Consider the following 14,003-nt stretch of genomic DNA (forward strand, 5'->3'; position numbering starts at 1 on the left):
TTCTAGTGGTTTTGTGCACGAATTTCTCTGGAATGCACAAAGCTTGTGTTGACAGGCGACCATTAACAAGCTGTGCATTTTTGTGCATAGCGTACTCCAGAACACAAATCCTGTGTTAATTGACAGGTGACAGTAACGACTGTTACACAGTGTACGAGCACTACACAAGGCACACTACAGAAGACAAGGCAAACTACAGAAGACAAGACAGACTACAGAAGACAAGACAGACTCCAGAAGACAAGACAGACTACAGAAGTCAAGACAGACTACAAAAGAGAGGACAAACTACAAAAGACAGACTATAAAAGACAAGACAGACTACAGAAGACAGGACTACAAAAGACAAGACAGACTACAGAAGACAAGACAGACTACACAAGACATGCCCAAAATACGACAAGACTACAGACTACAGAAATTTTTTGTCTTAGAATCCTGTAGTGCGTTTTGACTGGGATCCGGCGAAGTAGTAGTACAATTTAAGTTATTTTCTAAGAAGGAACTGTTTTTTAATTGCGCTAATAGGGAACGCTTCATCGTGAGCAAGTTCGGAACCAGAACCGTCGGTTGTTTTCTCCTTTACTACAGTGAGTGACACTCAAAAGCTATTCCTTACAATCCTCTGCAACACGCATTAGGTTCGAACGCTCACGGAGTTGGTCACAGTTGCGTGCTATGCGGGATTTGCACTGCATGCGCCTTGCTCTTGGAATGACTAGACCCAATGATTTGATATGACGACATTCAACGTTTTCACCTTGCAGGGCGTCCTATTTTGTCTGCAGTTATACTTATAGCGAAGCGTTTCTACAAATTAAAAAATATATAATGAACTTCTTTTTGATTGTTTTTGTCATTTCCTATTTCAGGGCTCCCCAGGTCCTCAGGGCGTACCGGGAACACTTGGGCCTCCGGTATGTTTAGTTATGCTACAAAAAATGAATAAAGAAAATGTTGCCTTTGGCACGAATACTTGGTTTAAAGTAGAGTGCACGTCAAGCTTATGAGGTGCGAGGTAGCTTCAGCTGTAACATATAACTAAAGGTCCGATAATTCTAAGAGATCCACAGGCTAGCCAAAGAGCTTGAAAGCTAATCGATGGCAGCCCCTCAGAGTGAAATAAAGGACTCTGCTATGTGTTACGCTAAGGAATAGAAAGAGAACAGTACCTATGGTGTGGAAAACAAATGCGATCGGGCGACATTATAGCTTAAAGTAAGAGAAGTACTTAGGCAGGACAGTTAACGCGAGACTTCACGGGACGCTACACTTCCTCTGCGCATATACGTGCATATACGTTGCTTTACTGAGGTTTGTGTGTGAGAACGAGACAGTGAATACCAATGGGGCAGAAACAAAGCTGGGGTTGGCAGAGGATACTAAAGCCCGATTGGGAAAGGAAATTCGCTGATATGTGTTTGTTGCTCTTGGCGCACAGTAGCGACATTGGAAGAAGGCCTTGCTCCTGTGGTGGACTTAATTAATTTGATGACGATTGTGATAATGCAACAGATTAAAGCAGTGATTTCTCCCATTTTATTTAATTAGTGATGAAAAAAAGAGTTGTAAAACTTATTTATAGCTTTTTTTATGTATGCAAATAAAAATTTGTATGCAAATAAAAATTAAGCACACATATAAACTTAGCGTGGATGCATATATAAACTGACTGAATATTAATGGAAGTTTTGCTTGATTTTGCGCAGTTATAGCCTAACGGTTCAGCGTTTTCCTTCAAAGAGACCTATGTATTATTTATAAATTACTCGATTCTTCTCAATTTTCGATCAAGCAACCACAATCGAGCCCTTCATTTGTTGTTATTTTTGCCCTTAGAGCGTTCTGGTTCCTGGAACCGCTTCCTTTGTTCCTTTGCCTTTTAATCTCAAATATATCAGGCAGGGAACGAAGCTTCGTTCGAGAACACCGAAGCGGTACGTAAGTACCTGCGTCAGTGACACGCTGCAAGCGAATCGGTGAATGCTCTTCAAAGCAACGCTTTCGAAACAGCCGGTTCACCGCCGAATGTACTCACAGCGTTCGTGTTTTACGGTAAAAGAAACTAGAGAAGACGGCGATAGTTATGAATGCCTGACGACAGGGCTGAACAATATGGCGCGCAACAAACGATATATGGTCGCTCAGCTTCCTTCTTGTCGAAATGCGTGCTCTATGGCGCTGAAGGTTCTTATTCAGCTTGCCAGTCGAAGCGTGCCTAGGTGTCGCAGAATGCTTAGTGCTGCTTATCACAGCGCTTCAGTTGCTGCAGAGAGGCAACCACAGCGAAACCATTATAGTCGCGTATACGAAGGGATGCAACTAGCTTTGCTTCCTGTTGCACACACAGAGAGAACTTTATTACCATGTTGGCTGGAATGTTGAAAAATGTAATTTCGAGAAAAACTCACAAGGTTGCTCGAGAACCCGGAGACTGAACATTTTGAACGAGAGAAGTGAGGAAGACGTTTCAGATTACAAATCATGTTTTAAATGAAAGAAATCAGGAAATGCAAACTAGGCAGGAAAAAATGGCAGGCACTTGGTATCGGGAAGTGGGGTTCAAACAATCTTGCCGTGCGTGTTAGATGGCGCATATATTTGTACGCATTTTATTCTTCACATACTTACGATAAGAATCACTGGTACGCATGGCATTCGTCATTTATTGCCTGCTGAACACTGCTTCGGTGCGCACAGAACTAAAGGGGCTATTTCGATACCTCTCTCTTGATGTCAAGAAATCCGTGCGTGTCGGTCACTGGTTTATTTTAGCGAGCCTTCGCAAAATTCTTAGAGTAACATAATCGTTAGTGTAGCGCAATGATACAAATATGTTTACGGACTTCTTAGGGGCCTAGAAGAAAATCCTGACTTCCAGGCCTTCCAGGAGCCGACGTAATGCCCGTGAGTAGAGAGCCAACTATAGATAGTAAACAGTTTGATGAGTCCACATAGTGGGCAATTCTTTTTCTTCCTTTTTTAGACTGCATTCGCTAAAGCTTCTTTGAACACAATGCATGAGACGCATGCAGATTTTGGGCAACAGCCGTTCCAGAAACGTCACAGTAAAGAACATCTCTGTGCACCTTTTGAAAACAAAGTGTGTCCGTTTTTCTTTTCGCGAGCCCTGCTTTCTAGGATATCAGTGCGCAAGGAGAACGAAGAACCACAATGCAGCCTTGAAAAGTATGTCCTGAAGTTTTGTTTTTATGTTTTTATTCACGTCTCCCTGTTTACTTCATGGTCTTACAGAGAAGACAAGAATGGGGAATTCTATATCTGCCTGCATCACCTCGAGGGACACATCCACTCAGCGACATGATAAAGAAGGCTGCAAGATTTCCCGTACCAGATCTTAGTGCAGGCAATACGACAGTAAATAAACAATAAATCAAGCTTTCAATGACGTAAGTATCGTGAGGGACGAGAACAGGTTTCACTTGCTGAGCACATAGATGACTGCGCCTTCAAGGTACCTTTCAAATCGTAACATCAGGCGGCATGTTACTGTATTGACATTTAACAATTAGATAGCTGAGCTTATACCCGAGGGAAACCGCGGTCAGAAGGTGCGTATCCCAAGCTTTTTAAATATCGCGCGCATATCTTCATCATTGCAGGGACCGCTCTTAAGTTCTGGATTTCCCGGAAGCAAAGGTGACCTGGTAATATGCATACACTATACGCATGCGCTACGGAGCCTGTCTTTGTGCCACGCGGTGTGTGACCTAGCAGCAGGCTACTATTTCCAGGCTACTATTTCCTGGAGTACATCTGCCAAAATATCGGAATAATGCTTCCCAAAGAGAACGAACGCTGCGCTCCATGGCGGTGGATGTGCGCGATGCGGATTCCCAGCTGATCGATGTTGCAGGATCGTCATCGGGCGTCATAAGTGCGCCGCCTCGGCGACAGTAGCCTCGGCGAACAAGACAGTGAAATGGGCGGCTGGGTTTATTGAACATATATATGCCGCTAGAGCACGTGTGTTTGTCATTGCGGAAATTGTTCAAGTATTATTTAAATTAAAAGAAAGGGGTTCATGCTTCATTGTTTTCCAATGCGAACATAGGGGATTTTTAAAACAATCATCCATTGCTGCCGCAAACTGCGTTTGAAAGGTACACCTCTGAGCATGTCAGGTTTCTTTCGAGTGCTCCAATGAAATGACCTCTTTGTAAATCTGTAAGCTGGGTCTACTCCCGTACTTACGTATTCAGAACAGTACCTGCACATAAGAAGAAAAACACCGTTGCAGTACTGAACCCGTGCAACTACTTGGTCGTAATTTCTGAAGCGCAGGCGCAGTTTTGAACATGTAAATTTAGTAGACAGCCTTGCCGCGTGAAGCTATCTCATACCTACTGCGACATGCAGAGGCAGCCTAAGTATGGAGCATTGTTCAGTGAAATCATTTTTCTATGCTTTTGCATGTAGTTATCCAACTTTCAAAGTGCATTCACACCTCTGAGCTGCCGCCTTGGAAGACAGGGAGGTCTTTCCTGCGCCTTTGTGGGCTGTCAAGTGCTGTGTGCTGCGATGTAACACCGAGAATCTTTAGGCGACATTTTGACACCCGAAATTTTGCGGTATCGCTGCAGAACAAAGGAAAAGAATATGTTGCCAACTATTTCACTACGCTTAAGGATTTCTCGTGGACAAAATGGAGGCGAATGTGTTGTTATAATGGGCACCGTAGGGAGAAATCTATGCGAAAGTGGCGCCTGTTCGAGCGTTCTGACGATTCAGTTTTGTTACGGTGTCGCCATGCGGCACAATGAGGTTTAACGGCCTCGATTTTATTGATGCATGTATACAAGGGGCTTTATCAGAACGTGCTTCTGCTGCAATCACGTCATGCTTTTCTGTCATGCTCCTATTTTGTTTTCAGGGACATGCAGGCCAGCTGGGACCCAAAGGGTTCCCAGGTCCTCGCGGTGTCAAGGTATGACTTATTGAACGGCATACACCTGTACATTCTCTGATGATACCAGTAGCTGGAGTACCCATAGAACACGAGCATGGAAATATAACCCACTGATTGGGCCATATTTCAGAGACTAGCAGACTGTTACGTCGCCTGCGGCATTCACACCAACAGCTCAGCGGTGCTCAAAACGCGAGCATAGCAGAGACCAAAAACAGGTTGCCCGGCGCCGCCGATAGCTGACATCCCGGCTCATAGGCGGCGCCACCGTCTGTTAACCTGCCTGTAGTAGCCGCAGGGAATATCCAGGTTCGGGAGGGGCGACTTATCAACTTGTGTGATGAAAGAGCTCTGGTTGCACGTTTAGTGTGCCGTCTCTACTCAGCCCACTTATTTTCCAAATTACGGCTCACGCTGCCTTATTTCTTGAACACATGCTAGGAGCAGCATGATGACAAGCGAAATTGGCAAAATATATCCAAACCGAGATAATATTGTAACAGTTGTTACACTGAAAAGGAACTGCAGCGGCTGAACGAGGGCACCAGAGAAACGGACCTGCACCTGTCTACGCGCTGTTATTCCCAGCAGTATGTACCAACTCGCTCAACTCTCCGTTTTATTGAAGTTTATTCAGTTTCCTGTAATCAACGCAGAATCGCAACGTGTTGTCTTTCTTTTTCACCAGGACCACCGGCGACGCCCACGGACTTGTTGACGGCTGTATAACGTCGTCTGCAAGCATTTCATCGACTTGCGTCCTAATAGCTTCGCGCTCTTTAGGCGAAACGCGGTATGGACGCTGACAAACTGGTGGCCTGGCCGAATCGGTGACAATGCGATGCTTGGCTACCGGCGTACGTCCGACCTTGGAGCTCGCCGCGAATCAATCTTTAAAATCAAGTAGCAGCGACGACAGAAGGTTCTTCTGATGAGGTGACAACTCCGGGTTGATTTTAACCTTCTGAAGGGCGTTACTTGGTGCGGCATCGTACGGGGCACAGATTCGGCAACCTATCCATGTCGTCGAGGAAGGCGACGGCCGTTCCCTTGGCGAGGTGCTGAATTTCGTTCGTGAAATTCGTCAGAAAAACTGTCGCACAGCCGTCATTCAGTTCAACAAGGCCGTGCGCGATAGCCACACCCTTCTCGAGCAACAGCGAAGGGTGACTGTCCGCAATACCTTCGTAGTCGTGAAACGAGTCGTTCCTCACTAACACCAGTACAGTGGACCGTGGTGGCAGCATGACGTCGTCTTCGACTATACGCAGAGCGTTGACTCCTGGGCCTTCTGTGTTACTGTGCGCCACGGCTTCCTTCGTCGAAAATGTGACTCGTGCCTCGTGTAGATCGATCACAGCACCGTTTGCCTGTAGAAAGTCGAGGCCCAGGATCAAATCTCTCGAACACTCGCTCAACACGACGAATTCACCCACGTAGACGAAACCGCGGATGCCGACTCGGGCTGTACACCTTCCGGCCGGGCTAATGAGGTGACCTCCAGCCGTGCGAATGCTAGGGTCCAACCATGGTGTCAAAACTTTGCTCAATTCCTGGGCGAGGGTGTGGCTCATCACGGAATAGTCAGCCCCAGTATCAAGTAAAGCGATGGTGTCAGTTCCGTGAATCGTCACACGGAAATCAGAAGTAGCGCGTCGGATGCTGTCGCTACCCTGCCCCGGTGAGGAATCAGCGTATCGGTATATCGGCGGCGGAGGATCTTCAGTTTTCCGAACAGCAGCGGCCTTGCCTGCGGAGACCGCTGGAATTAGTTTTCCCGGCGTGGACTAGGAGAACGCCGCTAAGGGTAGCCGGCGTCTCGGCGACGGCTTGGGGAACGGTAACGCAGCGGAGATGACGACCTAGGATCCTAGCGACCGTATGTCCCAGGCCTCTGACGGGCCGACCGGTGAGCTTCAGTTTCAAATGGTCGTTCGCCATTCCGGGGGCAAAGGTCGTCGGGCGCGAAACCACGCAGACCCACTCGGCGGTACGGGCAGGCCCTGTAAAGATGTCCCGCCTCACCACAGTGGTAGCAAAGGGGCCGCCGGTCCGGTGCACGCCACACTTCACACTTCCGTGGCCGCTGATAAGCTGGTCGAGCAGGCACAGGGGAAAGACCAGACTGCTGCGCTGCGTGAGTCGCGGTATTCACGTCGTAGCCTGGCGTTGGGGCCCGGCAGAGGACAGATGCATAGGTTGGTCTGACCTCAGTCTGTCTTGGGATCTCAGGCAGTTGTTGCTGCTGTGCTGCTAGGCGCACCTCGTCCCGGACGACTTTAGACAGCGATGTAACAGACGGCGCGCTGGGAGGCAGCTGGAGGGCTTGTAATTCCTCCCTGACGATCAACCTGATTAGGTCCTGCAAAACGGCCGCATCACTCCCTAGCGGCATCGAAGAAACAGCGGGCCCAAGCGTGCATACATCCCGATTGTATTGCCGGGCTCCTTGCAGGAGTGTCGTGTCCATGGTAGTCGCTTCCGTGAGGAATTCGGCAACAGTACGCGGTGGACTGCGCACAAGACAGGGAAAAAGTTCCTGCTTGACCCCGCGCATGAGGTGGCGAAGCTTCGTCTCCTCCGCCATGGATGGGTCAGCACGCTTGAAGAGGCGCGTCATGTCCTCTACATACATGCAAACGCTTTCGTTAGTCCGCTGGTGACGGGAGCGAAGCGCAGCTTCAGCTTTCTCCCGGCGGTCTGCGTTGGGGAATGTAGCAATGAGATTTTGGTGAAATGTCTCCCAGGTGGACAGGTTGCTCTCGTGGTTCTCGTACCATGTCCTAGCGGAGTCCTCGAGCGCAAAATACACATTATGGAGCTTACGGTCGTCGCGCCAACCGTTGCAGCGGGCGACCCGCTCGAAGGTGTCCAGCAAGTCTTCCGCATCTTCGTACACGTCGCCGTGAAAAGATGGCGGCGTTCGCGGCATGTGGTAGAGGATGGGAGCCGGGAACCTACTGTCTGTGGCCATTTCCGGTGGGACCGTCGGTCGAGGCTGCGTCTTCCTCGTCGGGTTGTCAAGAGGCCCGAACTCAGGTGTCTCACCGCGGAGGCGGCGGCTTGGGCGCTGATGGACCGGTGTGAGTGCCGTCTTTATCTCGTACGCGTACGCAGGTCGGGAAGCGTACACAGCACTGCTCCACAAGATGTGTAACAGTTGTTACACTGAAAAGGAACTGCAGCGGCTGAACGAGGGCACCAGAGAAACGGACCTACACTTCAGCGTCGTCTACTTCTAGAGGCTGCGATCTCTTTCTTCTTCTACTTCCAATCCTCGTGTCAATATACTCATCAGTTGCTTTTTCAGAATTTACTGATGCCAACATGCCTGCAGAAATGACGCGGTTAACATCAGAAAATATCGTAAGTGAGACCACTCCTCTAAATGTGACGTTATCCGAAAGAGCGGTCAACCCTTAGGTTCATGACATAATTGCCGAGATTCATTGCCGAAGCAACACAAGTTGCGTGGCTAGGAATTCAGCATGAAAAGAAAAAAACAACCGAAAATGAATATTTTCGTTTTAACAATGTATTTTTATTGTGATATTTTCGAACACAACGTTCAGATTTTGTTGCCAACAGAGGGAGCCAGACGATCAACATGGTGACAAATGCCGCCGAACTAAAAAAAATAGACAACTACAACATGAAATTTGTTTTTAGCTGAATCGGCATTTACCGAAGCGTCTCGATTTTGATGTAAGCTCCAGCACATATATAGTAGTGAATTTTGCAGGGCGTAGGGCGTATGAAAAGACTAAGAAGAACATGACGTGTGACAAGCCTCATTAATTCGCGGTACGGTGGTGCAAGGACGTGACAATCCGGGGTGCCCACTTGACTCTTCGGTTCGGCATGCGATGACGTCGATTGCGCGAGGTGCTCTTCTCGCGCCAAGCTTTTCCTTTGAGAGCGACAGGGCACCGCTCCAGTCGAGATGTGTCACTGTCCCTAGATGCCATCGTGCGCTTACATCCACATAATCAGTATAATCAGTGAGGACGAAAGCACAGAATTCCTTCCTCGCCATGAGAGACTTCCGGAGATGGGAGCGCAGATGCGGCACTGCTGACGGTTGTGTTGCCTGTTTCTTTTATCAAAGTCTGCATGCTGTTCATGTTCACAGGACGTAAACAAAGGCCTTTTCTCTATTTGTTTCTGCCTTTAACATACCACTTTTTCACAATTTTGCATCGCGAAAACTGAACGTGCTCACAACAAGGCCCTGTTTAGATGAGGGGAACTTAAGGGCGAGTTCCTCTGATATGATGGAGAAACAGCGCAGCGGCGCAAGAACAAAAGAGAGAAAAGATACCGTCGTCCACATAATCAGCGACGGTGACCGCGGAGAATGCCCTTCTCGATATGCGCTCTTTTGGTCCTTGTGCCGTATCGCTTTTTCTTCAAAATGCTTAGATTTCGGCCAAGAAAATGTTACCATCACCACAGCGCTCTCTATAACGATCAACAGCTGAACTTGGGCTAGTTAATGCAGCGAAGATGCCCACGCTTGAAGCAAGTACCGAACACATTTGTACGCAGCCTGCGATGTGACGAGTACGCGCATCTTCTACGCGCGTTACGAGGCAGCAGGGCCAAGGTCACATGACCTGGCGGCGTCATCACAACCTTCTCCCCTAATTATTAGCACACGGAGCACCTTCTCAGGTGACGGTTAAATTAATGACTGATTAACGGTTCCTGGGGAAGAGCCATCTGGATCGCACAAGTCACACCGGAGGCAGCCCCTGCCATCATAGGGCAGTGGAGCATAACTTAACCTCTGCACCTACGCGTCAGGAGCGGTATGAGGACTCCCAGGGATCTATGAATGTTAAGTAGAGACAGACAAACACCGAATTTATGGGCATTGACGCATTAAACATCGCATCATAGCCTTAAACAGGGGTTTAATGTCCCCTGAAATTTTTGGGTGCCATGACAGTCTATAATGATGCAGACAACCGGAGAAATATGGTTGATCTCACCCTTCCTTCTGTTCTGGACAAAAAGCGCGGCTTTCGAGTTGCATAAACCTCGAATCCGGATAACTCGTTCTGGCAACAGCATTTCTTCTTGAATCGACTGGCAAAATATTCCACTTGTACTAGTAATCAAGGTTTAAAACTGCGCAAAACGAACAGCACAGGAAGTAAGGAAATGACCACGACACAGCAGGCGCAGACTGCGCCGTCTGGGCCCATGGTGTCGTGGTTGTTCTTTTCTTCGTCCTTTTGCGCGCTCACTTACAGTCCTCGAAATTGAATCAACACGCCTGCAAGAAAGTCCTACTAAATCGTACTAGTATTTCGCCTTTGCGGCAGGCTTCACAGATATGGAAAATTGATTCTTAGTACCGCTGTGGTGTCTTCCTTGTCACGAGTGGCAGACCCAGATGTGCCATGAAGTGGCGGCTTTTGAAACGCCGTGGTACAAATGTTGATTATGGCATCCCTTAAACGGCCTTTGAAAGACTAAAGGTAGTTTTACAGCTGCCAGTATGTTAACGAAGGTCTCTATAGTGTTGTGAACGACATCATCGAATGACGTAATAGAAACCTTCCACGGTGGCTTTCTGCAAAAGAACGTGAGATTCAGGCGGGCTGACTCATGTTGGCCTCGGGATGGACCTGCGAGGGGGAGGCGCCTTTATTTTTCAGAAGAACGCTGAAAGAATCTATCACATAGTGGCGGCGCTGAGAGGAGGAGAGTCAGTTTGCGCTGTTCTGATTAAGAGGCAGCAGACTAACACAACACGGAAATTCAACAGTCTAGTTTAGGCCATCTTGGAACCAGTTTGGGTTCACCATGTATCACGGTTTAGCGGAAGCAGTCAATGAGCCCGGTTGAAGCGCGTGCACCAGTCTTTCGCCTCTCGTAGGTGCCCTTGATCTCTCTGAAGCTCCCTCGAAGTTGCCCGTCTCCGTCCTCGTAGTGGCGCACCCCCAACGCGGGCGAGCCCTTTCTCGTCAGCCGCGTCAGCGTTTTATGGGAATCTGGTGGTCCAGGAGGTCCTCCATGGATGGTCCAGCGGGTTCCGCACCTTCGTCCGGAGTTTCACGAGGGATGCACTCGGAGCCACCTTCTGGTGATGTGGGCGGCTTACGGCGTGGGCGCCTCACTCCCCTCGGCGGCAGTGCGCGGAGGCTTGGTTCGCCGATCCTACTGCAGGTTTGGGCTGTGTTCCCACCACGCGTGAGGGTCCCGAGGCGGGGTAGAGCCGGCAGGTGCCACAAGCCCTCGCCTTCACCTTCATAGTGCTCGCAGCCGTCCGCGTCCACTAATGGCCCCGGCTGGCCGGCTGGAGCGGAGGAGTTGGGGCAATCAGAGGGCTTCTTGAATCTTTTGTAAGGTGATTTACCGGTGACCAATCGTCGTATTTCTTCAGAATGATCTTCTATATCTTCCGGAGTCGCTCGTTGATAGAATTCGTTCAAAATGCGCGCCCTCTCCTCTTCCGAGATATAGCCATCTCCTCCCGACGCCATCTTTTCGCGGTGCCTGTTCTGACGCTTCTGTTTCTTCCTTTCTAATAGCTGTCGGCTCTTCCTCTTCATTCTTGGTTGTTCACATCCGTGCCTCGGCGACGAGGTTCCAACGCGCCGCTATACACAGCCACTTGGCAATCTCTTCAGCAACAAAGGACCGATAACGCTGTCTGATGTCTTCCCTCATGTCTCGCCAACCCATCTTTGCACGAACCAGACTAGTGGAAATGTAACGGGGCGGAACCAGTCATTTTTAGCGCGGATGCGGAAAGCAGGATATCAGACTAGGCCTTCTTGCTGCAGGCCAAAGAGATGCCGATGGAAGGCAATTTACTTTTGAGCCGAAGTATATTTTTTTATTTATTGTTCCTCGCTGAAAAGCAGTTAGCCGAATAAATTCGAAAACTTATTGCGCCAGCATTCTCATCCGGCGCCATCTCTGTTAGGTACGAAAATATGGGCAGGCGCACGTGCACACTAAGCCGTCACGTGTACGCTTTAACACTAAGCATTCGCCAGCGGTGTTGGTTACAGGGGCGCCCAAGAGTTTGGGGTGGAAATAAAATTATTTGCTTAAGTTCTAAAATTTCGTGGTGTTAAGACGTGCAGCTAGCTGACTGAAAACAATAGCCATCACTTCCTCTTCGCCTCGGCGCGGAGCATAGAACGCTCTCAAATTTTGACAATTCACATAACGGACTGCTACCCGCGAGACTGCAGACTGCTGGTCTAAAACTACAAGAGTCCTGCTGGCTCGCTGCGCACCTCGCACTCGCGGTCCGCCAGCTCACTGATGACAAGTACGTCGCGGTTTATGAGTGTTCCTCAAAAGTTGAAAGCAAAAGTGACTGGAAGTTTAGCCTTTTGGTAATGTAGATTCACGAGATTTCTAAGGCGATGCCAAACTCTGAGGCTATAGTATGAGGGTAGTAACTGCGTTTCGTATGCGGATAAGATTTATTGAATGCACTTCGCTGAAATCGCTCGAGGGGCCGGCTGCACTAATTAGTCGCGGGGTGTGGGCGTGAGTGTAGGATGGGAGGGGGAGGGGGAGGTGCGTAGGGGTGCAGTGTATGCATGCGTCCCGTGCGGCGCCACGCACGGTCAATCATCCATCCACTTAAGAGTTGCAGTTTGCGGGGACAGCGCGGACGACGGCACGATCTCGCAAAACACCAGTAGAGCTCCCGTTGCAAAATATTGCGTAACGTCGCTTCTGCATGCATGTTGAGTATGCTAGGTTACTTAAAACAGTGTGGTTTGTTTTCCAGTGCACCTGTGGATGGTTGCAGGCTTAAGAGAAATGTAGCATACTTGAAGGTGTAGTTGTAAGCACGCATGTTTCTAGGGCACAAGAAATGTTGGATATGCTTAACTCTAAAAGAAAAAAAGGACTTTTCCCATGCACTTCAGCCCAGAAGAGCCGTGTTTCAGGTAATGTGAAATCTTTTAAACATTTGAAACTTGGTGAGTATTCGCCGGTGCGGGAGATTGAACCCAGCACCCAACCGGATGCGAGGGGGATGATTTAACAGCTTGGTCACCGCTACAGTGTGGGCACCTTAGCTCGTACTCGGGTCCGCGCTCGCACGGGCTTGCAGTCTCCACATTTCCCCCCTTCTTCTGTGATGGTGTGCTTCGTGTTTGGTTGCCACGTCACGAGCAATAAATGTCTGCGCCCGTTCGCACCCTACCGTCCTCGTTCCTTACGTACGCATAACCGGCCTCCCATGGAACGTGTGACATCCCCGGGTAGAAGAAAAGGCAGATACTCATTTTCATCTGAGGTAGAGATGAAGACATTGCGTAGATGCATCGTCACTGTTTTGCCACGCTACTGCTCTCTACTTACGTTACTAAACGAGCCCATAAGGGTTTGTTTAGTGAGAATGCTTGCTGTCTACACATGACTACATAGCGGCAGACCACGCCTGCATTCCTGCAGTGGGGTAATCCAGGCATAACACGGATCAGATCGCAGCTCTTTATAACTGCCATGAAATCCACATAGGAGCCCTCGATCAGAATATAGGCTCCTTCGATTGTTATGGTCAAGAGACATCGTATCATTTTCGACACTGAGCGAGCGAAGCTGCGCCTTTATCACCGGGATGCGGACTAACGTCTGAAGCTATCACATCAGCTCAATGTGATAACTTAGTGTTCTTTCAGGATCAGGGCGTTTATTCAAAGCTGCGTAATTTTCTGAGCAATTTCTCTCTTTCGACTCAAGTCTGCTCTTTGGGGCATCAACCAAAAACGGCGCCTGTCGCGCCGGCGGCGTCGCCACCGACCACCGCTGTTACTTCAGTGTGAGTGTGACGTGTCTAATAAATGTGACGTGTCCGTGCAATAAAGCAGAGTTGAGGTTGCTTGCACCGTTCTCCCTGTTTCCTCCTTCGTCCCTTGTGTTTCACTTGGTTACAATAAGCATTGAAGTACAAAGCACCAACTAGCCCCACTTCCCCTGTTAAATTTAGTCGGTACTACCGCCACCCCTTCCTGGTCTCCTGATCCTCACCTTTTACGAGCACCAATGGCGACGACCAGCAGCACTTTCCATGTATGATACCACGTAC

The sequence above is a fragment of the Amblyomma americanum genome, chromosome 1, assembly GCF_052857255.1.
Source record: "Amblyomma americanum isolate KBUSLIRL-KWMA chromosome 1, ASM5285725v1, whole genome shotgun sequence".
Lineage (NCBI taxonomy): Eukaryota > Metazoa > Arthropoda > Arachnida > Ixodida > Ixodidae > Amblyomma > Amblyomma americanum.